Source organism: Passer montanus, unplaced genomic scaffold, assembly GCF_014805655.1.
Source record: "Passer montanus isolate IOZ18808 unplaced genomic scaffold, ASM1480565v1 scaffold41, whole genome shotgun sequence".
NCBI classification, from domain to species: domain Eukaryota; kingdom Metazoa; phylum Chordata; class Aves; order Passeriformes; family Passeridae; genus Passer; species Passer montanus.
The window spans coordinates 3,301,642-3,328,026 of record NW_024368930.1 but is presented as its reverse complement, the minus strand read 5'-3'; the positions used below and the strand labels follow the sequence as shown (position 1 = coordinate 3,328,026).

The window sequence follows — 26,385 nt, the reverse complement described above, 5'->3', positions numbered from 1 at the left end:
TATTTTTCCAAGCAGAGTATCATGCTGTATGTAACACTGAAACTTCCTGGTCTCTCTCCCTCTCTGCTGCATGGTTACCATCTTATTTTTATAAGCATTCCATTCTGGGGCTGGCCCTTCAGCTTTGGCAGAGCAAGGCAGCTTCTGCTTTAAAGCGGCTATTTTGCAACTAGCTGCTGCTTGCTGCATCCCTCTCTTCCAGCCAGGAAGAACCTGCAATGTTTTCCTCTGCAGCTCCTGAGAAAATGGCACATTCCCACAGGTGCTGTCCCTAAAACAGGGCATGTGCTGGCACTAACTGGAGCCCACCAAGAATGGCCAGGGTGGGTTCATTTCTGGGTTTTTGGAACAACTGCAAAATGTCTGATTTTAAACAAGTTCAGGGAAAAAGTTTCTAGATTCACATCCTGCTCATGGCTGGCACTTCAGCTGCTGGAGTAGGCAGGCTGGCATCAAAGGAGAGTTCTCACTGCCACCCCAAATCAAGGGGTAAACACCAGAGGAGCCACAAACAGCACCACCAGGCACTTCTGAACATTGCTGGCTCAAAACCAGTGGTCAGCAGGGCAAGGGTAGCAAACTCCACTCTGTACTCTGAGTGAAGAAACTACTGTATGAATTAACTTTACTTGGCTGTTCACTAGTGAGAATCCAGCCCTTTACAAATAAAAATTAATGTTCTATTTTTACCTTAAAAGCAAACAAACATAAAACCCCAAATGAGTGGATTTAGAGCACCCAAAATGCTAAGTAGTGCCTAGAGGGGAGCTCTGCCCATCTTGTTCATAAACAGCTGCCTTGTCCTAGAGGTGACATGGTTGTGTCCTCCCCATTTTCCTCAGCCTTTTACTTGCTGAATTTAAGAGTCTCACACACAGGTGAACTGCAAGCAAGAGAAAAATTCAACCCTGGTCATAGTCCCAGAGGTATCTCAGCTTCCTGATATATCCAGGAGCTCTCAGGACATTTTTGGCTGATCTTTACTCCAGATCAGACATGTGCATCAAGGCAGTAAGTACATAATGGATTTTTAGCAGAAGTTCCTCGCTGCTCTGGCAGGCAGTAATTAGATTATGAGAATTACAGAAATGACAGGCTGCTTGTCTACTCTCTGTATGGGCAGCCAGCAACAGCTTGGAGAAGAGTAAAGCACTCAGATTAGTAAAGGAATGAGCTCAGTGTAAATCCAAATAATACCAAAATAATATGTATTAACAAATAAGGCCCCTGAACCAGTATATTTACTGCTGCCATGCTCATCCTTATCCTCTCCTGTCTCTCTCACCAAACTACTGATGTAAAATGTCCCACGTATGAGGCCCTCTGGTCATTTGCCTTTCTAGAGCATCTCAGCATCGTGCCTTCCCCTGTGCCATATCCCTTGTTCACACAGCTGTTAGAAAACCCTAAAGAGGTGGGAAAACACTGGGAACCTGCTCTCACAAAGACTGCGAGCACACGTTGGCAACCGCAGCGACAGCGTGCCAGATGCTGGCATCCAGATGAACATAACAAGCATTCAGCTTTGCTTATAAAATTCCCATATTCAGCACTGCCACACCACACAGCTTTAAAAATTAGAGCAGGGTTTTCCCATATATGGGAACGCTGACCTGCTGCTGCTGCACCAGCTCCCCAGGCGCGAGCGTGCAGACCCTGCCTCCTGCTCTGCCTGCGCTCTCCCCAGCTGCTCTGGGGGGATGCTGCTTTGCAAGAAGCCTGCAGCCACATTATTCCAGTACTGGGCTCACTTGCCAGCTTGACTAAACCTGTTTCAACAAAACTACTACGTTTATCCAACCCTTCCATCCAGTTGTGTTTGTACATCCAATACTGCCGTGCTCAAAGCTGAGGTCTGAGCAGCAGCATCAACCTCTGGGCTTGGGCTGTATGGGAACACAGACCATGGAGGCTCCCTGGGCTAAGGAGCTCCTGGGACACCTCAAGGGATCCCACTGGGCTGAGCTTTAACACTCCTGTGTGATCCATGAGCCCCCAGGAGCGGCTGCTTTTAGGATCAGCACTAACAGACATCTCCCTTGGCTGTGGGAGAGCATCTGAGCAAACACCTTGGATGGAAGGGTGAAGGACCTGAGCAAACACCCTGGATGGAAGGGTGAAGGACCACACTCCTGAACCAGTGGTGGCAGCTGCCAGTGCTTTGCTGGGAATATTCTGTTGTTTTGAAGGTATGGGAAGCACAGGAAGCTGTGCCAGGAGCTCAGCGCAGCCTCCGCCGGCAGCTGGAGACTCCTGGCTGGGAGCGGGGCTGTGCGGGTTTGGGAACGCACGGAGCCCTCTGGACTCGAGCAGCCCACAGAATCCTGACCCCGGCTAACTGCACGAGCAGCAGCGTGTATTTATAAACTCCTTACAAAAAGCAGCAGGATGAGCAGGGCTGGGACTGTCCAGCTGCAGCTCTGGTTATGCCAGACAGCTGCTCTGTCAAAGCGCTGGGAGAAGCCGCGCTTCCTTGCAGGGGACGCCCTTTGATACTCCACAGGAGCCTGCCTTGGCAGCCCTGGGCTGAGATCTGCGAGAGGGGATGTTTTAGGAAACCAGCAGTGAGCACTGAATACCTGCCTGTGCTTCTGACTGCAAGGGATTTGCAGAGGGGAAATAAAAAGAAGAAATCCAGAGCGAGCGCTATTAATCACTACACAATCATGAGTGCGTTTTCTTTTCCCCCACAGTTGTTAAAAATCAAGCAAATCAATCACACATGACTTTCGAACTTCTTGGCACACATTTCATATTCTGCAGGTTTCCAGGGGGGCTGTCCATGGGAAGGAGACCCAGCAGCAGCCGCCCCTCACCCTCAGTGCCTGTGCAGCAGGAATTTAGCTGCAGAGCTCATGAGCAAGAGGAAAGACTCCAAGAATGAAAACCCTGTCTCAAAACAGTAACAGAACCAGAACAATCCGACAGAAGAAATTAAAACTGCAGGTCTGCCTCTTGGTTTTGGTATTAGCACGGAAGCGGCTATTTAGGTAACTGAAAGCATTGCATCACTTTAAGAAATGCTAATTACATCAGTGGTTTTACTGTAAAAAGTTTATTTTTCCTTTCCAGTTTTCTAAAGCCATAGAAGTATTTCAAAGGGAATCCTTCCCAAATATGCAAACAGCAAGTCAATACTCTGAGGTTTTTTGCCAAGTTTCCTTTTCTCTACGTCTCTCACCCATGAAAATACAATTAAAAATACATGCAAATAAATAGGGATTAGAGCTGAGCAGGTCCAGTATTGCCAAAAAATTGCAGATAATCACAATCATCACTAAACAAGTCCCTTTTACTATTTAAATTGTGCCAGGAGTAAGTTGGGTTCTTCTTCCCCCAACAAAAACCCTCAGCATTTTCATTGTTTTAATTAACTAGCATTCCCTAAGGGGTAAAAAACCCACTAAGGATTAATAACAAATGTCATAATTAGTACCTCACTAATTGCATTCATTTATTTAGAAATGCTATGCCACACCTTCCCAGAATATTAGTTTTCCTTGTTTTCCTTTTTTGTAGTATTTAGGAAAATGCTACAAAATTTATTTTCACCAGATTTAGGAATTTCACAGAGTAGCAAAACAAATTTTTTGTTATTACCTTCCCTCATCATTTAAGATACCCAAATTTCTAATCATGGTTGCTGCCATCAATTTCCCTACTTTTCCTTAAAATTTAGATGTTGCAATTGCATATTTAACACTATGGTTACAGTTCACATTTAGGACAAAGGTGACTTAGCACTGAGCTAGTACAAAGGTACAGAATAATCTTCAATGTAAAGCAGTTTCATATGTTTCCATGCCTTTTAGCATGGAGTTTATAGAAATGCTACAAAAATTAAGTATATTTAGCTGAGAATAATGTAACACCATTTATATGAAAAAGTGGACCAACCTCAAATTGAAAAACAATATATCAAAATTCTGAAAACCATTAACTGTATCCATCTTATTCATCTATGTACAAATGAGGAAGAAAATATTATACAATATTTAAAATTAACAAATTTTATTTATGCCACCTCAAAGTGAATGCATTTAGGGTAAGGGAAGGGGAGGTAGGTTCCAAGGAAAAATACAAGTATCAAAAAAGTTGATTCAACCCCCCTCCCTTATGTCTTTACTGTGATACCATGCAACAGGAAAAGTTCATCAGGAAAAATGGTAACAATCTTCTTTTTAGGGATTTTTGGCTTTGCAATTTCTGCCTGTTTTTTTTCTAACAAAATATAATTCTTCTGTTAAGTTTCTAGAGAACAGTATTGAATTCCCTACCATGCATCCAAAAATTCTAGTTCTGTAAAAATCATTCTGAACAAATAAGGGCTGCAAGAACTCAGCTGTGACTTTGCAGAGATGTTCTCTTTATGTTGTCAAAAAATTGCTAATTTTTTACTTGCTCTCAAAACTCTCCAATATATCCTCTTTAAAAGAAATAGATTATCTGATATTTTAATAATGTTATCACTTTCAAATAAAATGCTAAGTTATCAATGCACTCTAGATTCTGATACATGTACATAAATATTTAAAAAATATTTTAGAGGGTAGTACAATACCCATGGAGAATTTAAATACTCCCTGTATCTGTTTGCACTCTGTGAACAAACAATATCCATTAGCATGAGGGGGGTTAAATTTTATTACTTACAAGCAACAATCACAGGATTGATTTATTTAAAGCTCAGGCAAATGAAAAAATACAAATGTAGAATTCTGTTGTTTAAAACAACCTAATGCCAGGAGTTAAAGCTCAGCTGGCTGTTTTCAATTACCAACATGCCACCTGTGCTCTCCAAGTGGGGAAAACATAACAAAGTGTTCAAATAGTTACAAACAGGAGCAAAAAATATCAACAGGCAACGCTAACAATTGAACAACTAACAAGTTAGCAGAGCCGTATGTAGAAATACAGGAATTTCATATGCTATAGGCTGGCACATTTATACTACAGTAGTGAGAAAAAATTCACTTTTTTTTTTTTTTTTTACTTTCACTCCGGTGCCACTAATGCAACTTGGAATTAGATGTGTGTAATTCAAAAATCCATTGACACAAAACCAATAAATGTCACATCAGCACATCATCATTTCTGAGAATGCAACTCTTTTCTACCTGTGCAAGGCAGTAAAATAATACACTTGCAAAATAACTTTATCTTGTGCTCACTCCTCCTAAATTCCTTCACACAGTTTACCATCTCAGTTTAATTTCTTTGCATACTTCCAGAGGATTAATTTCAACTACATTTGAGCTTTTTTCCCCCTAGATCTGACTTCATAAGTTTTGAAAGACAACAAGTATTAAGTATGTAAAAAGGTAACAATTTTAAAATTACAATCCCTGGAAAAAGAAAACCACTCTTTAAGCTTTAATTTCCCTAAAGAATAGAAATGGGCAAGATGTATTTCAGACATATGACTATTAGTCAACTATTGTTGAAGTGATCCAATTATTAAATAGTCAAGAATTATTTATTTTACTTATATAAACTATCCCTCTTTTCTGGGTCTGGAATAAATTAATACATCCACATGTTTCTTTGTTTACTATGCCAAGAAGAATGACTAATATTTTTCGATAATAATATTTTGATAAGAAAATGAATGTTCAGTTTAGATTCATAACAGGAGTTTCTGCATCATTTTTGTGTGCTGAATCAAATTTGAAATGATCAAATTAGAAGGATTGGAACAACCTAATTGAAAAACAAAACAGCTTTGCTCAAACACAAAAAGGGTTTTTCTAGGTACTCTATCAAATGAAAGCATATTTGTGCTTTCAAAAATATACTGGTTAAAAGATTTAGACAGGCTTCATATGAAATATATTTAAACATCAAAACTAATTTAAAATGATCTAGAGAAACAAGCTGCGGAATGTCCAATCCTTAAAAAAAAAAAAGTAATTAAATGTTCAGGGCTTAGCCTGCTAAATACAATTAAGGACATTCTCCTCCTTTCACCAGATAAACGCCCTCCCTTTCACCTCCAGCACTGCACCACCCTGGAGGGCTGCACCAGACCTGGGCAAGCAGGGAGACATCAGCTCCCGTCCCACTGAGAGCCACTTTAGAGGCATCGGCAAAGCCTCTAAAGACAGAGAACCCCTGCAGTCCCACTGGTTCGCAGCTTTTCCCTGGAACCCCACAGGCAGAGCCTGCTCCAACCCTGCCAGGGCATTTCCCCCACCCACAGCCAGAACTACCCCGTGAGGAGGTGTTAAAAATGCACCCCTGAAACACCCACCCTTCAACCTGGCCAACAAAAAGCCAGGTGGAGACTTTCAGCTGCTTGGTTGGGAGGGGGAAAAAAAATCTGATTAAACATGTAATTGCCTCTGAACGGCAGGGCCTCCAGTTTGTCCCTGTCGTGTGGTGGGGCAGCTTCAGGAACCAGGTCTGCCTTGTCTGTCACAACAATTGTTTCTGCCTCAGTTACCCGGTCCAGTCTCAACAGGCACATTTACAGCCAGGGCTATAAAAGATCTCGAGGGAGATTTCTACCGGCGTGTCCCCTGCCCACCCTGCTCCTCCCTGACCCCCTCCCGCCCTCAGCGCCTCCAGAGAAGGGACCAGCCAAGCCTTTGCTCCACACAGCGAGCTCCTCAAGGTCTCGCCATCCTTTTCTGTCGCCCTTTTGCTGTCCTCTCTTTCTGCCACCCCGCCGTGCCTGGAGAACAGCCTGCACTTTCCTCACGTGTGGGGAGCTCGGTGCGGGGCTTCAGCTCCTTCTGCCCCGCGGCTCTGGCGCTGCCAGGGCCCAGGGCTGGGCCAGGGCGACAGCACCGAGCTCTGCACTCCCAGGAGCGACAACACGGACTGAAACACCGAGCAAGAACAGCACCAGGAAAAGGGGGGGAAAAAAAGGAAGAAAAAAGGAAAAACAAACCCCCCCACACACACAAAAAAGGTGAAAAGGAAGGGGAAAAAAGAGTGAGAAACAACCCCAAGGACCTTCTAACTGCTCTGTCCCAGGACCGCGTGAGAGTGTCAGAGAAAGAGGGATTTGTCTCCCCTTTCAGCGCGAAGTTTCAGCAAGCAAAATAGCAAAACAAAACAAAACAAATCCACAAAAATCGTCAAAAAGAAGTGCCCAAAGCTCGTCCTCTGCGGAGTGCAGGGTCTGCTTTGATGGTTTCAGCCTGCTGAGGGGGTTTGCTTCGGGGTTCCTGACTGGAGCGCAGCGGGGCGCAGGGCAGGGGCCGATCGGGAGGGAGCAGTTCCCAGGAGGGTTTCAGGAGTTACTGCACGTTTATTTCACCAGATGCTATTTTTAACCCCGCTGTTACTATTTTTACCCGTGTCAGTGTTTTCCATTTGCTGAACTCTGTCCCCAAGCCGGCCCCGCTCCCCCCAGCCCGCCCCGGGTCCCCCCCGCTCTCCCTTCCAGCGCTTCCATCTCTTTTCAGGCTGCACTTTTGGATCTCTTCAAACAGCCCCAGAGAAGCCCGTTCCCTTCCCCGCCTGGCGATACAGATCTATATATCTCTGTCTATAGAAGCAGTGCAAAGTCCACGGGCAAAGCTCCTGCTCTAACTTCATTCCTCTCCAAACACATTCCTGCCAACGGGGAGGGGAAGAAAAAAAAAAAGAAAAGAAAAGACAAGAAAAAAAGCAAACAAACGCCACTGTTGCTAAGTTTTGCACTTTATACCCTTTTATATTTACAATCCTCTCTCGGCTAAAAATAGCAACACATGATCCATTTATAACTGGCCGGACATGCCCCGCAGCCGCCGGCGGGGCCCTGGCTGATGAAAGGAGCTCTCTGCGTTCCTTCTACCTGAGCTCATCTCCCGCTTAAAGGGCTCAGACAGCTCTGCTTCCACAAAGCGCCCATTGAAACGACGGCTGCTTCCCGGCGAGAGCGGCACAAGTGACGGGAAAAAAAACAAGAACAAGAAAAAAACCCGCTGCAGTGAGCCGTGCTGGCTGCCCCGTGCCCTCCTGGCCCCCGCTGCCCAGTGTCCCGGGAGAGGCAGGGGCACAGCACAGTGCTCGGGGCTGGCAGGGGGCCCCGGCCGGACAGACAGCACAGGGGGCTCCGCAGGCAGCTCCAGCTTGGCTCCAGGTGGGATCAACACTTTCACCCACGCCACAGCAACCCCGGGAGCAACTGCAGACCCTGACCCAGGGGCAAGTTCAAAGGTTCTTCTATAAATCACCTTAGAGGTGGAAATTACTCTAGACATGGCTTTAGAGGGGGCTCTAGAAATTATGCTGGAAATAGCGGCTTGATTGAGTCCAGACAAGTCCAGATGTTGTTCTTGGGTTTGGGTGTGGAGAGGGGCTGGAGGGCAGTGCTGGAGTCAGCCCTAGAAGTTGGTCCCGAAGTGGCACCACGACTGGCAAAGTCATAAACACTCGGTGTTATCTGCAGTAATTATTCATCCAGGAGATTCTAACAATGCGGGGTTTATTCCTTCACTAATACCTTCTGAATTTGTTGTCAGGAATTGCCATTAGCATGTGCAGGACTCAGAAGCTGCACGTGCAGCAGGACGAGCTGCGTGACTGAACAGAGTCCCAAGGGCACGGCCCAACACCCAGCTCAGTGGAAGCCACTCCTCACCACGAGAAGGTCCAGGTGCCACACTAATGCCACCTGCCACCTCACATGGACATGCTTGTGTGGTTTTAAAATGTCCTCTCTTTGGAAGCACAAGTTTCCTCATTTTCTTCTCATTGCAAAAACAAAGAATCCCAGCTCAGGAGGAGGAGATTAGCTCACACATCACTGAATAGTGGCAACACACACCATGCCACACACAACAGTATTTTAGAGAAATTTATCACAAATGTGCAAATCCCAGCCACTTAAAATAAGGGGTCAAACCCTCCCAAAGTTTTGAGACTTTAAAGGAAAAATACACCTTCCAGTTATGAGCCTTTTGGGAACACTTGAAACATTTCTCAGAACTCTTAGCTAGAAAACGTGGCTTGTTTGGACTGACAGCAGAAGTTCAGTGCCAGTGCTCCATGGATTGTAGCTGAGGGGAAAAAAGCAATAACCATGGTGAGACCCAGAGAAAAAAAATGATTGTAACAGTTGGCAACATCATTACCTACATTTATTCCTCCTAATAGCCCCATTTCAGTTGCTTTTCTGATACTCTTCTTGATTGGCTTTCAGTGGGAAGTCACATCACCTCCTGTCCTGCCTGCACAAGAGTTTTCAGGCTGTATTTTCCTCTATAGCTCGACCACGTATGCACTCACATGCTTTGTTTATACAGGAACAAAAACTGTCCATGTGTACCACTGCCTGTCCAAAATTTTACATATCACCAAACCAGACATGCAGCAGCCTGGTCAGACTTTTTGGAGCTGTGCTCCTTGTATGCATTATAATTTTTTTTTATTATAATATACAGATTTTTACCAATTTCCATTCGCTTTTAGATGACTGCTACAGGCAGGGGTTCAGACTAACCACCTCCCATGATGTGACATTAGCAATCAAGTGCCATTTGCAGGCTGCTTTCAGAAAGGCAAGAAGCAAAAATCACTGAAAACCATGATCCTGAAAGTCATTAATAGGAGAATGCAGTAGTGGTTCTGCAAATGCTTTTCTGGGAGCAGATGCTTTAAGCAGGGAGATGGAAACTTTGCTGCCACATTGCTATCAGTGTTGTAACTCTGTGTTTGCAAGAAATCCTGATTATCCTCCCTTTTAGCCACCACCAAGCTGTTGCAGAATGACAGCTAAACATGCATGCAGAAGCACAGGAAGATGGAAGCATCCCTGGACAAACCTGCCTTGCCATGGCTGCTCTGCAAAATATTTTTCTGAGCAAGAGAGTTCAGCCCAGGGGCTGGGGGTACTTTCCAGCCAGGCAGAGAGTGCAAATCTCTCCAAAAGACCTGAATTAGCCATTGAAATGGTGTGCCCTGGGTTTCAAAAGCAAGACAGAAGCAAAAAAGTACAACTTCGCCCAAGCTTTGAATAAATGCCTGCACAGTAACGTTATAGAAATTTATATTATTATTAAAGCAAAGTATAGCTCAACACAAATTTTTCCCCCCAAATAACGGTACTTTCCAGCCAGGCAGAGAGTGCAAATCTCTCCAAAAGACCTGAATTAGCCATTGAAATGGTGTGCCCTGGGTCTCAAAAGCAAGACAGAAACAAAAAAGTACAACTTCGCCCAAGCTATGAATACATGCCTGCACACAGTAACATTCAAGAAATTGATATTACTATTAAAGCAAAGTATAGCTCAACACACTTTTTCCTCCCCAAATAATAGCCCCTTGCAGATGTCCAAACTGCAGCCAGGACAGTGGCAGCTGTAGCCCAAGCTGGGCAGGCTGACCCCAGTCTCCCAGCCACAAAACTGCCTGGGAGAGGCTTCTCCCTCTCACCCTGAGTGCTCAGCCCTCCACTCTGCTCCTTCACTCCCTGGCTCCTTCCCATTGTCACCCTCTTCCTTTTTTAACCTGAAACCCACCCTCAGTCCTTGCAGCTTTGGCCCCCTCTTCTGTCAGCAAAACCAAACTCCCTGGTCAAGTTCCCCTTGAAGCTTTGCCAAATAATGCCACTTCCTTTTTTTTTCTCACGTTCTGGTTTTGCATTTTTGGTTTGTTTTTTTCCTTTCTTTTCCCTCTCCTTTTTGGAGGTTGATGTTAGAGGTGCAAAGAGAACAAAGGGACAATGCAAGTTGTTCCTGCAATACCGTAATACAGGGTGTGATGTATCTAAAATACAGTATTTCACACACTGCCCCTGTGTTCTGGTCCAGAATACCTAAGGAGCCTGCTGGATGTCTCACCTGGAGAGGGGTGTACCTTTAGTAAATCCCCTCCAGCCTGCAGCAGGGAGCACTGAGGGAGCTGTAACTGGGACTGAATCCAGTAACCAACTCCTCACAGCACTGCTGTGGAGTGATAAAACTCCCAGCAAAAGAAAAGCCATCCTTTTTCCTCTGTGCCAATCAAAACCAGCCCGAGGTCACCTAAGGAGGGAGCTGTGAGAAACTCCCTCTTGTACAGCAGAGAGAAGCACTTGGGCCAAAGGCTTTAGAACTTCCTTGTTTAAATGGCCAAAAAAAGCCCTGGGCTAATGAATTTCTGGCCACTGACCTTTGTATTTGTTTATTTTAAAGATGTGTCACTATTTTTCTCATAAGTCAAACAATTGAATGATTTCTAAATTCTCTTCCCTCTGACCTCTTCCTTTCTTCCTGTTTTATTCTAGAAAGGCTCATTCAAGACTAAAATATAAGGAGTGGGTATGGCCCAAATGTTGCAATTCCTCATTCCACAGATTGCTATCACTATTGCAATTGCTATTCCCTCTGGATCCAGAGAAACCCACACAAAAGGACACTACAGAACACATTTGAATAGTGTATGCTAGAAATATGAAATAAAGACTTTGAAGTACCTTTACAAAAATACTCCTTAATAATTAGGAGGAAAGGGCATTACTTTTACACAGGGAGAGTTGCAAGTGATGCCTTCTGCTCTGAGCGATGCCTCAGATGTTCATTTTGTGGATACAGGTAATTATTAGGTTCTGTGACTGCACTACCCCCATGGAATCATTCCCTCAGGCTGAATTTGCTTCTCCAGACACAGCAGCATCACTTGGCAATTCTGCTTTTGAACAAAGCTGACTTGACCTACTTTGATCAGAGTGCTGGGAGACAAGAGGTGGAGAGCTCAAGAGAAGGGAATTCTGGAGAAGGGAGGAAATCACACAGACAGCTTTGTCAGACAGCTGAGAGAGATGCTGCAATTCCAGGAGCCACTGGGGCTTCATTACTCACAAGCTGAGGAGTGAGTGCAACCAGGGCTCCCTCCAGCAGCTGCCTCAAGGAGAGCTGCAGTTCTGCTGGCAAAGACACAGCCCAGTGAGTCCAGGGCCCACAGGCTCCTTGCACAACCACAATAATGCATGTTTAGGATGTGTAACACCTCTAGCAGACCACAGTTGTTTTACACTGCCATTGTTTTGTCCATACAGTTTATACCATACACCTATAGTGTGCTGGTGAAATGCACAGCCTACCAGACACAGTTCCCTCAGTAACAAAGGAGAGTGGATACTATGCCTAAATCCTAAATTCTCTGTTTAGGTAATGAGTCACACCAGTGAAGGTTCTGCTGCTCCTGTCTCTGCAGCCTAGACTAAGACAAGGCCATGGGGGCTGCAGAGCAGCTGATAAAGCTGTGCACTGGGCTCTGCTGGCACCGAGCATCCCAAACTCCAAACCAGGACCTGACCCATGGCTGACCTGTCTGAAGAAAGCTCCTCTGCTCAGGTCTCCTTCCACCATCACTTCCAACCAAGCTGGTCCTGAAAGCACCTTTCTTACCACAGAGCATTTAAAGGGGAAACTCCCAAACCAGCATCCTTCCCTTCACTCTAGTATTAAATTGTATCACAGATTTGTGTGAGCACTCAAAATTCCACCAAAATAATTTACAAACTCTTACCAGGCTAAATATGCTGAAGAATCAAGCCCCAGCACATGGCAGTGTCCCATGGGACAGACACCATCAGGCCTAGGAAGTGTCACAGCACTTGAGGGCGCTGCTGCAGTAAATTTAACTCGCCCTAAAAACTTTGACTTGGTTTTATTGTGAACTCAAGTCTTCTGTTCAAATGTCAGCGCCTGGTGTTGACACTGACTTACATTATTGCTGTTACACAGTGGCCCTATTTTGGTAAACAACGAGCAGAAATTAGTCCTAACATTAAACATTCAAGGTTAGCACCTAGTTATGCCTTCAAATATTTGCATGAAATGATAAAGTGGAAGGACGACACAAAAACAGTTTCATTTGGAATTTTTTAAATTGTTATTTCCTTGCTTTAGGTTAAATGAGAAAGCGTGAGAAAGCATGTGTATTCATGGAACTAAAGAAAAATAAAAATTGGGATGAAGATGTAAGTGCCCATTTCTCTTGGAAGGGATACATAAGCTGCTGTAGTTCTTCATGGGCATGTTGATTACCCTGTTTTGCTCTATTTTCCCTGGTCTTCAACAGCATCCTCCCTGCAAGGGCTTCTTGGCCCTCACAAATATACCCACATCCCTCCTGCACCTTCCACCTGCTGCATTCTCCTCTGCACCCTTTCTTCCCACATTCTTTGGTATTTTTGCCAAGGAAACTTTGGTGTGATTTTCCCCTCACATCTATCCGGTGGGGGAATTTCCCCTTTGTGCTAAGAGAGAGTAATAGAAATGGAGCTAAAGCCAGGCTTAACAAAGCCAGGATCCAGGGCTAAACAGGTGCCAAAACAATTGCAGCAAAGCCCCAACACTGCTGCTCCTACACCTTTCCACTGGGACCAGTTACCCACCAGGACATCTCCATTTGGCAGGGCTGGAAATCTTTCATTTTCATCTCTTTTCCTGCCGAGCCAGCACTAGCTGGAATCTTCTGTTAACAGCCAGCAGAGTAAATTGCTGAGCTTCAGATTTAGCATTTTACCACGATATAGGAAAACCTCACACATCTGCGAAGTTCAAACCTTCTAGGAATAATTCCAATAAGATGCTTCATGTTTCCTGCTCCATGCAAAAATAGAAAAAAAAAATCTCATCTATAATTGACCTTGACAGATATTGAGAGCATTTGGCACCTATTAAAACTCCTTTAAGATGAAACCCTCTAAGCTATAATAGGAAACGTAAATCTGAACTTTACACCACATTTTGTTCACTGGAAACACTACCATGGTAGGTTCAGTCACTTATCTTCCATTGAAAAGCTATCTTGAAATATGTACAGAACTAACTTTTTAAACATTTATTTAGCAAATAGGACCCTTCTACTTCATGCTACACATCTGCTTTTTCAGGCAGACTATTAAAATTAGCTTGGAGATCTGCATAGCTTTGTCACTGTTCTTCTGTCTGGTCCACATATATGCACAGGGAACAGTTGGAGAAATGCAAAAATCCACTGAATTGAATTTTCTGCTGAGAGTTGTCGCTACTTACAGCTTGGGAGACCATTAGAACCTCTATCTCACCACATCTAGGAAGCAGAGACAAAGCCAGGAACTATTAACAGTGAGCAGCTCTGTCTTGGTTGACACAAGAGCTGCTGTCATCAGAACCACAACCCACTGAAGTGTCAACAAACAAGTCCTTAATCAAAGGACAGGAGGAGAAAAAAAAAAATTGGCAGTTTTAGAGTGTCTAGGGACACTACTCCCACTTGAGAAATAAGAAGGTCCAGCTTGGACATAGGGCCAAGCCAGTCAAACTAAAGTGTTTGACTGTCCCCTGAGTTAAGCCAGGGAAAAGCTCTCTTCCCCTAACACTGTCCTCACTGCTGTGATCAGCTCCCGAGTGTGAGGGTCCCTCCCAGAACTCACTGTGCTGAGACACGCTGTTTGCCATAGGCATCTGGGTCAGATGTGACATAATCCCTTTCCGGAGGAAATTTTGGGAAGCACTGGAAAATTGCTGCTTCCCAAGCCACAGAAGCAAGACTATGCATAGTAGGATGCAGGTGGAGGATAAAATTTAAGAAACAGAATAGGAATCTCTTCTAATAATGCAGCGTGGACAAATTCCTAACGGCCAAGGCATGCACTCTCCTTGTGACATCTTCACAGGAGAGCTCCACTGAACCAAACTGCCCCCACAGACCTCACAAATTCACGCTCTCCCAGGCCTGTTCCCATGGGGAGCTGGCAGGGATCTCTGCCACCCTCCAGCACAGCTTTAGCTCTTGGGCTGTACAAAAATCCCACTTTTTCCCCTCACACACAAAAGCTCCAGCAGCATCTCCCAGGCGTCGGGTGTGAAGGGATGAGCCCTTCCGTGCTGCCACACAAACTGAGCTCCATCCCAAGAGCACAAACACAAAGGGCTGTTCTTGCTCACACCCAGGCCTGCCCAGTGCCCTTGGCTGTCCCTTCTGCACCTCAGCCAGTGCCAGGTTCTCCATGGAACGTGGCTGCCCATCCTCAGCATGCCAGGGCAAGGCCTGAAGGTGGTTCAGGGCTTTTCACTTGATGGAAATGCAAGAAAATTAGAACAGTCCTTGTGGTTTTGGCATAAAAAAAAATCCTGCCTAGCACAAGGAATGATTGAGTGTGCTGGTGGCTCAAGAGAGCCAGGAGGGGCAATGAGCTAGAAAAAGAATATGGGACTGAACTGCAAACTCTCCATCTCAAAAGCAGTTACAGATCCTGTAATCTTAAAATACTTAGAAACAGCACAGTTTAAATTTAATAATTTACTATTGGCTATGCTAGTGATATTAGCTGAATAACCAATAAAAATATAAGAATTCCTCTGGAATAAATTCAATTATTTAGAGACTGATATTCTGAAAAGTATCTGTGATCCTAAGGCTTGTACTATGTCCTGGTGGATTTTTCATTATTTCCTGCATTTTCCATGTTTGTCTGTGACAAAGAAGAACTCAAGGAAAAGCTCCTGAGAGTCCACTCATGTCCTGCCAGAGCAGCCACCACCAAGGATTTCACGAGTCCACATCCCATTTTGTTTGTGTAAGAATCCTCTACACTCCTCCATGGAAGTTTCAAGTGATCAGAAGCAAGTTGTTCACATTAAAACTGGAATCTCAAATGATTATTTTAAAATGACAGACAATTAACCATTCTAAGGTGAAGCTTCACAAGTATCTCTGGAGGCAGAAATGCCTTTTTGCTCTTGATGAAAAGAAATATTCCAGTTGTTTCAAAATACATTTGCCGTATTTTAACCCTTACATTAATAATGTACCCTGCACGAAAATGCTGTTCTTTGAGAATAATACACCAGATAATATTCTGATTTTCCATCTAAATCCAAAGGTACAACTGCAACATGCAAGCACAACATGCTAGCAAACTCGTTACAACTGTCAATTGTACAAATACTTAAAAAAAAATAAAATTCTGGAAGCCCAGCAAAAGCTGGGTTTGAACTCTCTCAGTGGAATTACATTTTCGTTCAAGCAACACCACACAGTTTGGAAGCCACGGAAAATATCTATTAAGGCAGTTGCTAATTTAGAGAAAAAATGACCCCATCTGGAACAGCGTCTGCAGTGCTGTTCATTGCACCACAAGAAAAATATTATTGTACTGCAGTGTGTGAAGCCTTGTAACAAAGATGACGCCAGGTCAAAAGAATCTAACTTAGAAAGAGAAGTTGAGGTTAAGGTCTTGCTTTTACTGTAAAAGATAAAGTCCAAAAGGAAGTTTAACATGAAGGAAGGGGTGGAAAAGAGATGAGCTGAACTGACAGCTAACAATTTTCCCCCCCTTAATAAAGGTTTCCAGCTCCAAGAAGATGTCTTCCAATAATGTAAATTAAGAAAAGTAACTTAGGAAGCATTTTTAGATGTAAAGAAATTTAAGCATAGCAAGAGTGTTATAGAGCAGATTGCTCAAGTAATACTTAAATAAATTAAGAGATCCCGAAGAGAAACTATGGGAATTACATCCCTGAGTTGGAAACATTGGTGCCTTAAACAACGGCGAGGGTAAGTCAGGTATTTATTGACAACAGCTCAAAGTCAGGGTGAGTAAGGGGATACCAAAACTACCAAAAGGTGTGACCCAGGGCTTTTTTTACATCAGGTGGTGGCCCAAGGAGCAGCAGTGAGTCTGAGCAATCTCCTCCTCAGCTGCAGCACCATTTGCCGTAGAGATCTATCAAAAACTCATCTTCTCAGGAAACCCCAAATGAACACTGCCCGTGCAGCAGCAGCGGGGTGGTGCCACAGTGCCACCCTGGTTTGCCCAGGGAGATGCCTGCAGCTTCCCCAGCACTCCCTGGCCCGTGGCTAACTCCATCTGCTGGCACTGCCATGAGCCATTTCCTTCATTCTCCATCGCAATTTCACAATCGATTACTCCAGCAGTATTAGTAAGAAAAAGATGACCTGTACTGGGTGAGATCAGTGGCAAATGAAGATAGCAAGCATTCTAATAGCATGCCAGGCCTGTTGTTGAGTAATCCAGACTTTGGACAAACAAAATAGCAAGCAGTTATACAGGACTACAAACATCTGTTTCCAAGAGGTGTCCAGATCATTAGCAGCTAATTCTATCTCTCTGTTACATTCCCTGCCATATGCTGGGGGATAATCTCAGCAAGCAACAGGGATTTTCATCTCAAATCCCAACAAATCTGCTCTACAAGGCTTCATAGTTTTTCTTATGTCACTTATGAGATAATACCTCTAAGCTGCTCCTCTCTGCTCGTTCTATGCCTTGTGTACACTCCATCACAGCATCCAACAGCTCCTGCAACCTGCCCAGTAAAAACTGACAATTTCTCTGTGCCATCCTAGAAAAAAATCCCCTCCCTTGTCAAGAGTGAATATAAAATTTATCTCTTGGATGAACTCACACTCAGGCTGTGCCCTCACCCTACAAGTCCCATCCTCCAGATGAACGATGGCAGTGGATTTGAAACAATCTCAAATTAACGGTAGCAGATCAAGCTCAGGGGCTGAGGATTTGGTGGTCCTGCCTCCTGCCAGCCCCCAAAGTGACGAGAAGTTCCTGCACCCCCAGAGTTCCCAGCAAAGCCACGAGCGGCGCTGCTGCTGGCGCGGACGGACATGCGGACGGGGTATTTTTATCTCCTCTTCATTCCCATCCCTGCCAATCCAAAACAAACTTGAACTAGTGGGAAAGCTGGTTCACGATGAGAAAAGGATTCCCTGGCTCGCTCTGCCTGTCACCACTGGATACATGGATCCCTGCCACTGCAGTGGCACAGCTGCATCAGCCCTGGCTTCCCAGCTCTCAGCAACCTTCCCAGGCAAAACCAGCAAACCTCCTGCTTGATTTTTAGCAGCTGAAAAGCAGCACTAAACCACATAAGTATTATGTAAAATGATCTTTTTCTAAGTATATGTTTATTGTGCACAGAAGAAGTGGATTTAATTACAAACAACTGGAAGTTTTTAACAGGCTGGATTGCCCCCTACTCCCTTTCTAAAAACTAAGGTTTGGCAGCAGCTTTTGGGTTTCATTGCAAGTCTTCTAAGTATTTCCTTGGAAAGACTTTACACTTGGTCCCAGGCAAGAAGTCAAAATCAACATTTAAAAAGCATGCCCTGCATAATTTCCAGGATTCAGCAGCATTAAGGTATACTTATGGAGGCCAGGAGGAGAACTGCTTTTTGACTTGGTACATAAAGCTGGTCTTTAGACAAGGAAGTTTATATTCCAAATAATATTTTTAACTACATGCGGTCAAGTACATAACTTATCAGGCCTTTCCTCAGCCCCCTCCCAAAATAATCCTGAAGACTAAATACCTTTGCAGTATTTAGATTTTGCTTAGACCTCTACTAGAAGCAACAGATTCTCAAACCTCCTAATGCAGAATAATTCAACAGCAAACAAAGTTTCAAATAACATTTTCTTAAATTCCTTTGTACCATAAAACTCCCATTTGGGCTTGACAGTGATATTCAGGCTGCACTGGCTGGTTCTGCACTCAAGTGGTTACCCCAGTTCCAAGGTGTGTCCCTGTGCCCTGCCCAGGGGATGGGGTGTCCAGGTGGGATGGCAGCACACAGGTGACTCTGAGGGGACACTGGACACTGCCCTTGCTCACATGAATAATCCCACTGGAATCACAAGGATATATACATGCTTGAGAACTATCCACTCAAATTTCATGTTTATTTCTGTTTGGGGAAAACAGACGAGAAGAAACATTTTCCTTGTGAATATCTGGAGTGCTGTTAAAAACAAACACATATTCTTCTGAAATATGAGCAAGTGAAGTCCTGCATCACTCACCACCTAAAACCACAAAATGGTACAGACGAGGATGAACTTCCCAGAAGCTGGGAGAAATGAGAGCACAGGTAGTGTTAAGGGATCAGGGGAGAGAATATCTTTCACCTTTTACAGTCTAAAAGGAATTTGTTCCATGCTTTTCATCAGCAGAGAAAAATCAGTTGTATCAAATTGTGAATTTCCCATGTGGAGGTAAGGCAGGGAAAGCATCAAGACAGTATTTCACAGAGTATTTTTCTACCAAGCAGACAGTTTTAACTGGTATTTATAAAAAACCCAAAACATGTGAATGCAGATTTTCAGCTCACAACCATGCCCTTCTCCTCAGTATCTACATTTCCTCCCTCTGTTAAGTCCCAGTCACACAAATCCCTCCGTGCTCCAGAAAACCTCCCAGCTAACCAGGCACCCTGAGATTTCAGCATGAAAAACAACCAGGAAAAATGCAAACCCAAACAAACACAGCCCACAAACTAAAAATTGTGTTTGGTGGGGGGTGGGGTAGGAAAGAGGAAGAGGTGGTGTACGTGCAATGAGGATGACACAGAGAAAGGGGAGGTCAAACTCTTTAAAAAAGTGCCTTTTTCCCCTCATTTCTGCAGCAGCATCTCCCCATCAGAGCTGCCAAGCAGGCATAGCCCAAGTGCTGGAGCAGAGCACCCAGGCAAGCTGCTGTAACCAAAACTGAAGAGCCAGAAAGGACTGAAGCCTGGAGAAGCCTTTGGTCCCTGCAGGGCTGGCACACAACACACGTTCACCAGCAGCAAGCCCATGATGAGAACTGTTCCAGGGCATCAGTGAAACCTGAAATCCCTGCAATGTGACAGGAACAATTTCCAGTTGAGGCTCGGGTCTCTGGCTGCCGAGGGAGCAGCAGCACACACCTCACAAGCTGCTCTGCAAGGCAGCCTCAGCAGTCAGAAACAGCACAAGGGCAAGACGTGACTGCCTCCAAAGTCAAAGGAATGCTCTCAAAATGCAAGCATTACATTACAAAAGCAACTTATTTGGGTTTAAGCCTCCTGTAAGATAACGCAGAGGAAGCACAGCTGTGACAGCACTTGTTCCCTTTTCCAAAGCACTGAGGCAGAAGTGGCTAAACAGAGCAAGACTAGATTGTAAAACTGCATCTCACTCCATGCCAGGAACCAACCCATCCTCCTCATCATCCCCTTCCTTCACTTGGCAAAATAAAAATAGCAACTTTGTGACATCTGTGTGACACCTGCTGCCAGCCCTCTACATCCCTCAATGCAGAGAATACCCACCAGCTTCTCTGCCCTTGAGTGACACACAGATCTTTTAAAATGCTGCCCAGACAGACACTGTGGGTTTTCTTTGCAGAGGGAACACATTAGAGGAAGTAAAGAAAACTTTGGCTGAGCTATTTATAAAGCTTGCATGGCTTGGTTCTCAAATGCTTCACTGAGCAGGGGAACAATAAGAATAAGTCATGGAGTTCAACTTCTCCTCAAGACACATTCTTCAGGTCTGAATATTGAAACCATCATGGATTTATATGCCTGGTAACTGAGCTTTCTCATGAAAAGCATCTGAGTTGTCCTCACACCAGGGAATTGCCAAGGTTTTTTCCTGACATTTTTAAATTGTGGCAATTAGAAGGAAACTCAATGAAATCATGCATACTTGTGAATAAGGACACTCCCAAATTTAAGGGAGCCAGGGAAGAGCTGCATGCAATTAACTGCTCTCCTCGAGGCTTTTCCTCCAGGGAAGCCCTTGCACAGGAGACAGTTCAATTTGAGATGTCCCAGTGGAGAATGATGCCAACAGTTGCACAGAAGCAAGCAAGGCATTTTCTCTGCTCTGGGAGCAGATGGTGCTGACCAAGCAACAGGATCACAAGCTCAAAAAAGTCAAGTCAAAAAGAGAGTACCACTCCACCTGGGGTGGAGTTTGAGCTTTAAAAATAAAAATTTTCAGATAACTCTGAAATTGGATCCATGGCTATGGATCAATGCAGCCCCTCTAGAGTGATGGATGATGATCTTTATGCCACCAGGTATTTAATGAGTGAAAAAAAACCATTACCACTACACAGAGATGGCATCTTTGCTGGGGAAAGGGAGAAACTGTGTACATTTATGCTGCTGTGTGACTGCACAGGCATGGCTGGTCCCGGGAATCAGGGGACCCTTCAGATTCCTCATCCCCTTCCCACAAAAATTCATGCTTACACATGCACAGAGCACCCCTTCAGCATGAGCTGCAACTGTGAAAGTCATTTGTTTGCAGTTCAGATCCCTGCAGAGAACATTCACCTGGCCTCCCACAGCATTGCATCCATTAGCAGCCCTCCATCCTCACACACTCAGAGCAGTGCAGCTCCAGCTTTTCAGACACCTTCCACTGCCAGACCCTGTTTGAAGCAGCTCAAACTTTGCCAAATTTCAAATATGCTGGCTGGAGCTCTCCACACATTGTGTCTGCCTGAGGCTAATGATCTTTTTGTTTATGTGGAGGAAAGTCACTATCAGGAGCTCTCAAGGAAAAAGAAACAAATGAAAACAAAACCAACCAAAACAAAACAAAGCAGGACATAAGTAGCTTGCCTCTCCCCTTCCTATGAAATTTGAAATGAGAGCAGGAGAGAAATTACTTTACCAAGTGATCTAAAGCAAAGAGGTGCCACTGCTGAGGACATGAAGTTGTTCTGAGATCCAGCAAACAATCACAAATCACATCACAGCTGCAGCCAGCATTGCTTGCACACTGGGTAAAGCTTTCTTAAAGTTTGCAAAGCTTCCCAGTTATTTTTGTTTGGGGTAAACATATGCCAAACCAGAAGATCTCCATTTACCAACTGGAAAGGCATCACATTTTGGATACAGCAGTGGGAACTGAGTAGGGACTCCTCGTGCAGAGGCTCCTCATTGCAAAGGAAGATCCACAATTAGCATTCCACCTCCCTGCTGTCCACAGCAGGATTGTCATGTCTGCACTGGGAAGTACTGGGCAGATGGAAACCACAGAGATCCCCATGTCCAAGTGTTCTTGTAGTATCTGGTAATTATTGGGAGCCCTATTGGAAAATATTGTAGTTCCTTCACCACTAAAGACAGTCCATTTGGGGAAGTGCACACTGCTGCCTCTCCAGCTGGTATCACAGTGTGCAGCCTGCTACAAGATACACACATCACAGGCTTTCCCTAGGATATTTTTGTCCCATTCCTGCTTTTCTTAAAAGGGAAATTTGGTATAAGATGTTTAGCATGAAAAAACTTGTTATTGAGAATTAGGAAGCACCAGGATAAAGATCCCCTCTACATTTTTAGTCTATTTTGTCCTGTAAATGTTTTACATGATCTTCTGATAAGGATAACATGCTTTTCAGCAGGGTGTGTGCCCTCTCTTGCAGCTCATAATACATGGGGCACAAGACACAAACTGGCTGCAAGTGAATGAAAATCTTGTCAACAAGATGGAATTTTGTCAAGTGCTCGAGCACATGCCAGTCTTTATAACTGGGTGTCTTCCTCTCCCACACCATCCCGAGAGAAGCAGTGCCAAGATAACCCTGTGAGCTAGCAAGATAGGGAATCACCACAAGAGAAGGGATATTCTGTGGGATTTGCCATTACCTGCTGCCCTGGAGAGCCAGGCCAGCTCCAGTCTGCTACAGAGCTCCCACCAGGGATAACCAGCTGTGCTTCTCACTGCTGAGCTGCACTTAGAGCACCCAAAACTCCCTCTGCAAAAGTGCTGAGTGTTCACAACAAGGAGGTCCATGATCTAAATGCAGAAAGTATTCACTAAAAAAATAAACCAAATTAAGTTGGGTGCTATAAATTAAAATTAGTGTCTGGCAAAGATAGGCATATCAAATCAGTGGTGCCTTTGCACAATTTCAGCTTTAGTCTTTGGTGGCATTTCCCCCTCCAGCATCCATAAAATCAGGAGGATACCACCTCATTTCACAGCAGTGCCATGCACTGACATTTGTGGAGCATTCAGTCAGTGATCAGTGCTGCAGCATGAAGAGTTCAACAGTTCTTCATTCAGCACAGGGTATGGACGGAGCGTCGCAGATAGGGCACAGGGTGACACATTGTGTGAGGAGGATAAGAATATTGAATAGCTGCTCATTCACTACACAACATCCATCTTGTGCCCTGAACGGAGCACCAGCCCTGTGGAAGAAAATACAATGTAAACCATACAAAACAGTCCTTAATTACATGGCAGGCAGGGGCTCACCATGCAGCACACACAGAGAGGGTGACTGTGGTCAGTCTTCATGCTGATATTTCACAACTTTTTAAAGTGTGTTTTTCTTCTGTATATTTCCCCATAAAAACGTCCCGTTTGCATACCCAATATTCATATTTGCACTAGTATAAATATTTCTGTTAAAACCATTTTTCCTTAAGCACTGATGTAGGAAAGATTCAGAATGGTTGTTGTTTTAGAAGCTGTAGTTTAATACAAATATTTAGGGTGAGAAGTGCATATATCTCTATTCATATATTGGTATTCCCTTTTCATTATGGGAATAAGCTACAAGTACTTTTTACATAGGCAAGAGTTCAGCCTGAGAGAGTGAAAAAGCCAAGACACAGAGATTGGCAAAGCACTGAGAGCCCAAGTTTATTCTCTTAGAGCAAACCAGATTCATACTTTCAAGTCTTTAAAAGAAAAAAAGAGCCTGAGAGAGTGAAAAAGCCAAGACACAGAGATTGGCAAAGCACTGAGAGGGGACCAGCCCAAGTTCATTCTCTTAGAGCAAACCAGATTCACACTTTCAAGTCTTTAAAAGAAAAAAAAAATATAGAGAAAAACCCACATTACTGTCACAAGTAAGAAAGCACATGGGTAATAGATTTATTTTATGGCAAAGTTTAAAATCTTTCCCCCCATAACCACAGACTTTCACTTTTAGAGCCAGAATTGTTCTCCAACAAAAAAACAACCCCATGCAATGAAAAATTACCTCCTATTCCCAGTAGTATCCCTGAACTCACACTATGCTGCCAACAAAACAGTGATTGTAATCTTGAAGTTGTGACTTGTGCAGTTCACTAAACAAAATTCAGTAAGATTACACCTGGTTGAGCATTTCACAAAAACAAAGTAAAAAACCTCCCACTGCTCTGCTGCAAGTACACAGTCAGATTATTGCCTCCAAAACAGAGCAGATGCAAGATCTTTGCTCTGCTGAAATTGAGAGAACTTCCAGGGCTTGGGATTTTATTTTATACAGCAGTGGTGATGAAAAAAGCCTGAAAAATTATTAAAGAAACCTGAATCAATTAATGGCACAAATCTGCCCGCTGAGTAACTACACTGCACACCCCTGAGCACCCAGATAAAATTATTAACTTGTCCTTCCAAAAAAAGGAACTACAACGTGGGAAGGTAAGTATCAGGTGTGCTGAAGAGCATCACCTCAGTGATACTCTGAGTAACAGACGTGTAAATTACACACACACTACAACACCAAACCACAGAGCACAGGCACAGTGACTTGTGCACTCCCTGTGTCCTGCACAGCCATAGGAAGGAACACTCCACATTCCCAGCACAGCCCTTGGAAGAGCACAAGCTACTGCAGCCACATGACACAAATAATTCAGCCTTGGGGACAGCACAGACCTGAAGCATCAGAGCAGTTTTCATCCAAAATCTGCTACTCTCAGAGAAGGAGCTGTGCCCCTTGCAATGCACTCCTACAGCAGCATGTCAGCCTAAAAACTGGGAACGCAAGTGAGAAACCCCAAGTATCTACTGCAGCTTTTGCCACTGAGCTTCAGCCCAAACGAGGAGACACTCCTGGCTCTGCACTTTTTCCCCACCCTAAGTCCATTCCTTAGAGGAGGTTCAGCTGCAGCTTTAAATCCCAGCTGGATGCTCCTACCCCAGCATTCATCATCACCCTCCTGCTCAATTTGTGTGTGCAATCCCAGCACAGACACACTCAGCTGTGGCAGCAATACCTGCTAATGCACATAAAGGATCACCAAATGTACCCCAAACTTCATATTCCAGTTTAGAAACAGAAAATCCTCAAAGCAACAGTGAGAGTGGGATGCAGGGGAGAAGCAGCAAGGGAAGGAAGCTAACTGGAAAACTGACAGTCCCCGTGCAAGGAGCAGGGAAATGGGTCTCTTAGGCATCCCAAGATTTACAAGAGGGCCAAAAAGTGACTTCCTGCTATTCAAGTCCAGGCTGAAATATAATAAACGACTGCCAGCATAACACTGACTCATATCCATCAGATTTATAAATCAGTATTTCGACAAAGAGAGCTCTGTTGGCTTCACCATAGACAACTCTAAACCACTCAGATGTGTTGTTTAACCCACTCAGTGTTCAATGTCATTGCAGCAAAACCCAGCTCGTTATTAAAATCAGGCAACTGAAATACTGCCTTCAGAAGCCTGTATCAGATAGCCTCTATGACTTAAAGGCTTGCAGATTAACATCAAAACTAGCCCTGCTCTTGGATTTTTTTTTCTGACTTATTTAATCTACAAAGAAAGAAAAGTTCTCACGGCTCCTCCTCCACACACTTGTTCACTACAGAACAAACTGGGAATACATTAAAACACCAAATGATAACACACCTACAGGTATGGGGTGCTTGAAAGGAATGCACGTTGGGTAGAGGTGTGATTTCCAACCAACAGTCACAGCACACCAGCTTTACTCTTCCCACAAGTGTTGCTCAACGCCCTTCCCATGAGAAGGAGGGACACCTTTATGAACAGACTTGCACCAGTATAGCTGCAACCACATCAAAAGAAGCTCTGCTTCTGGAATAGAAACTAGTACCACCAAGATGCAGAAAACTAGGTCCAATATTGTTTTCTAAAGCGCCTTAAAATTCTGCTTCTCTATTACAGGCTGCAAACACACAACAATAAGATGAAGGCCAAATTTTGCTGTTTATGCCCTGCGGAACCATGCACGCTCCAAGCGTGAGAGGCGCTTAAGTTATTTGTGAAAATATCATCTATTAGTCCAAGATGCTCAGGGTAACCTGTATTCCACCTGCATTGCACTGAGGGGCAGAGGAGTGGAAACATTTCCAGCCTCCTTCGACTTACCTGAAGGCCAATACATGACTTTCTAAGCCTGTTTGTGTTGGGGTCGTGTACTACCCAAGCTCAGACCTCACACAATTGCATCATTAATGCCTTTCCGTAGGGCACCCTCGGGAAGGCAGTGCCGGTGCAGGAGCATCCCTGCCCCTGAGCAGCCCAGCGCAGGGACGAGCTGCCGTGCCGGGAACAAGGGCTGCCGGACGGAGCCGCACAGCCCGGGAGGCTGCATCCATCTCCCCGCTGTGCGTTCGCGGAGGCGGAGCGGACCGCGGCAAATCACTCCCGCACTCGGAACGCTCGGAGGGCTTCCTCCTCACGGGAGAGCCGCCCCCGCTGCTGCTGCTGCTGCCGCGGTCCCGCTGCATGGCTGTGTGCGAGGGGACAGCGAGGGGACAGGCGGCCGAGCATCACCTTCGCGGGGGTGCGGCTGCTCCCTCCCGCGGGCCGGCATCGCCTCCTGCCGCACCCCGCGGCCGGGCACGGACCCCCCCAGCCCCGGTAGCCCGGGCCAGCACGGCAAATCCCGGCCCGGAGCCTCCGGAGCCCCCGCCCGGCGCCGCCGCCACGTGCGCGCCC

At 44.8% G+C, this 26,385-nt stretch overlaps 1 protein-coding gene across 1 annotated transcript in view; it reads right to left on the bottom strand.

The window, feature by feature from the left end:
• The window catches only part of GNAS (GNAS complex locus), a 128,782-nt gene that overhangs the window by 101,939 nt on the left and 458 nt on the right, over positions 1 to 26,385 (bottom strand). The window lies entirely within an intron of this gene.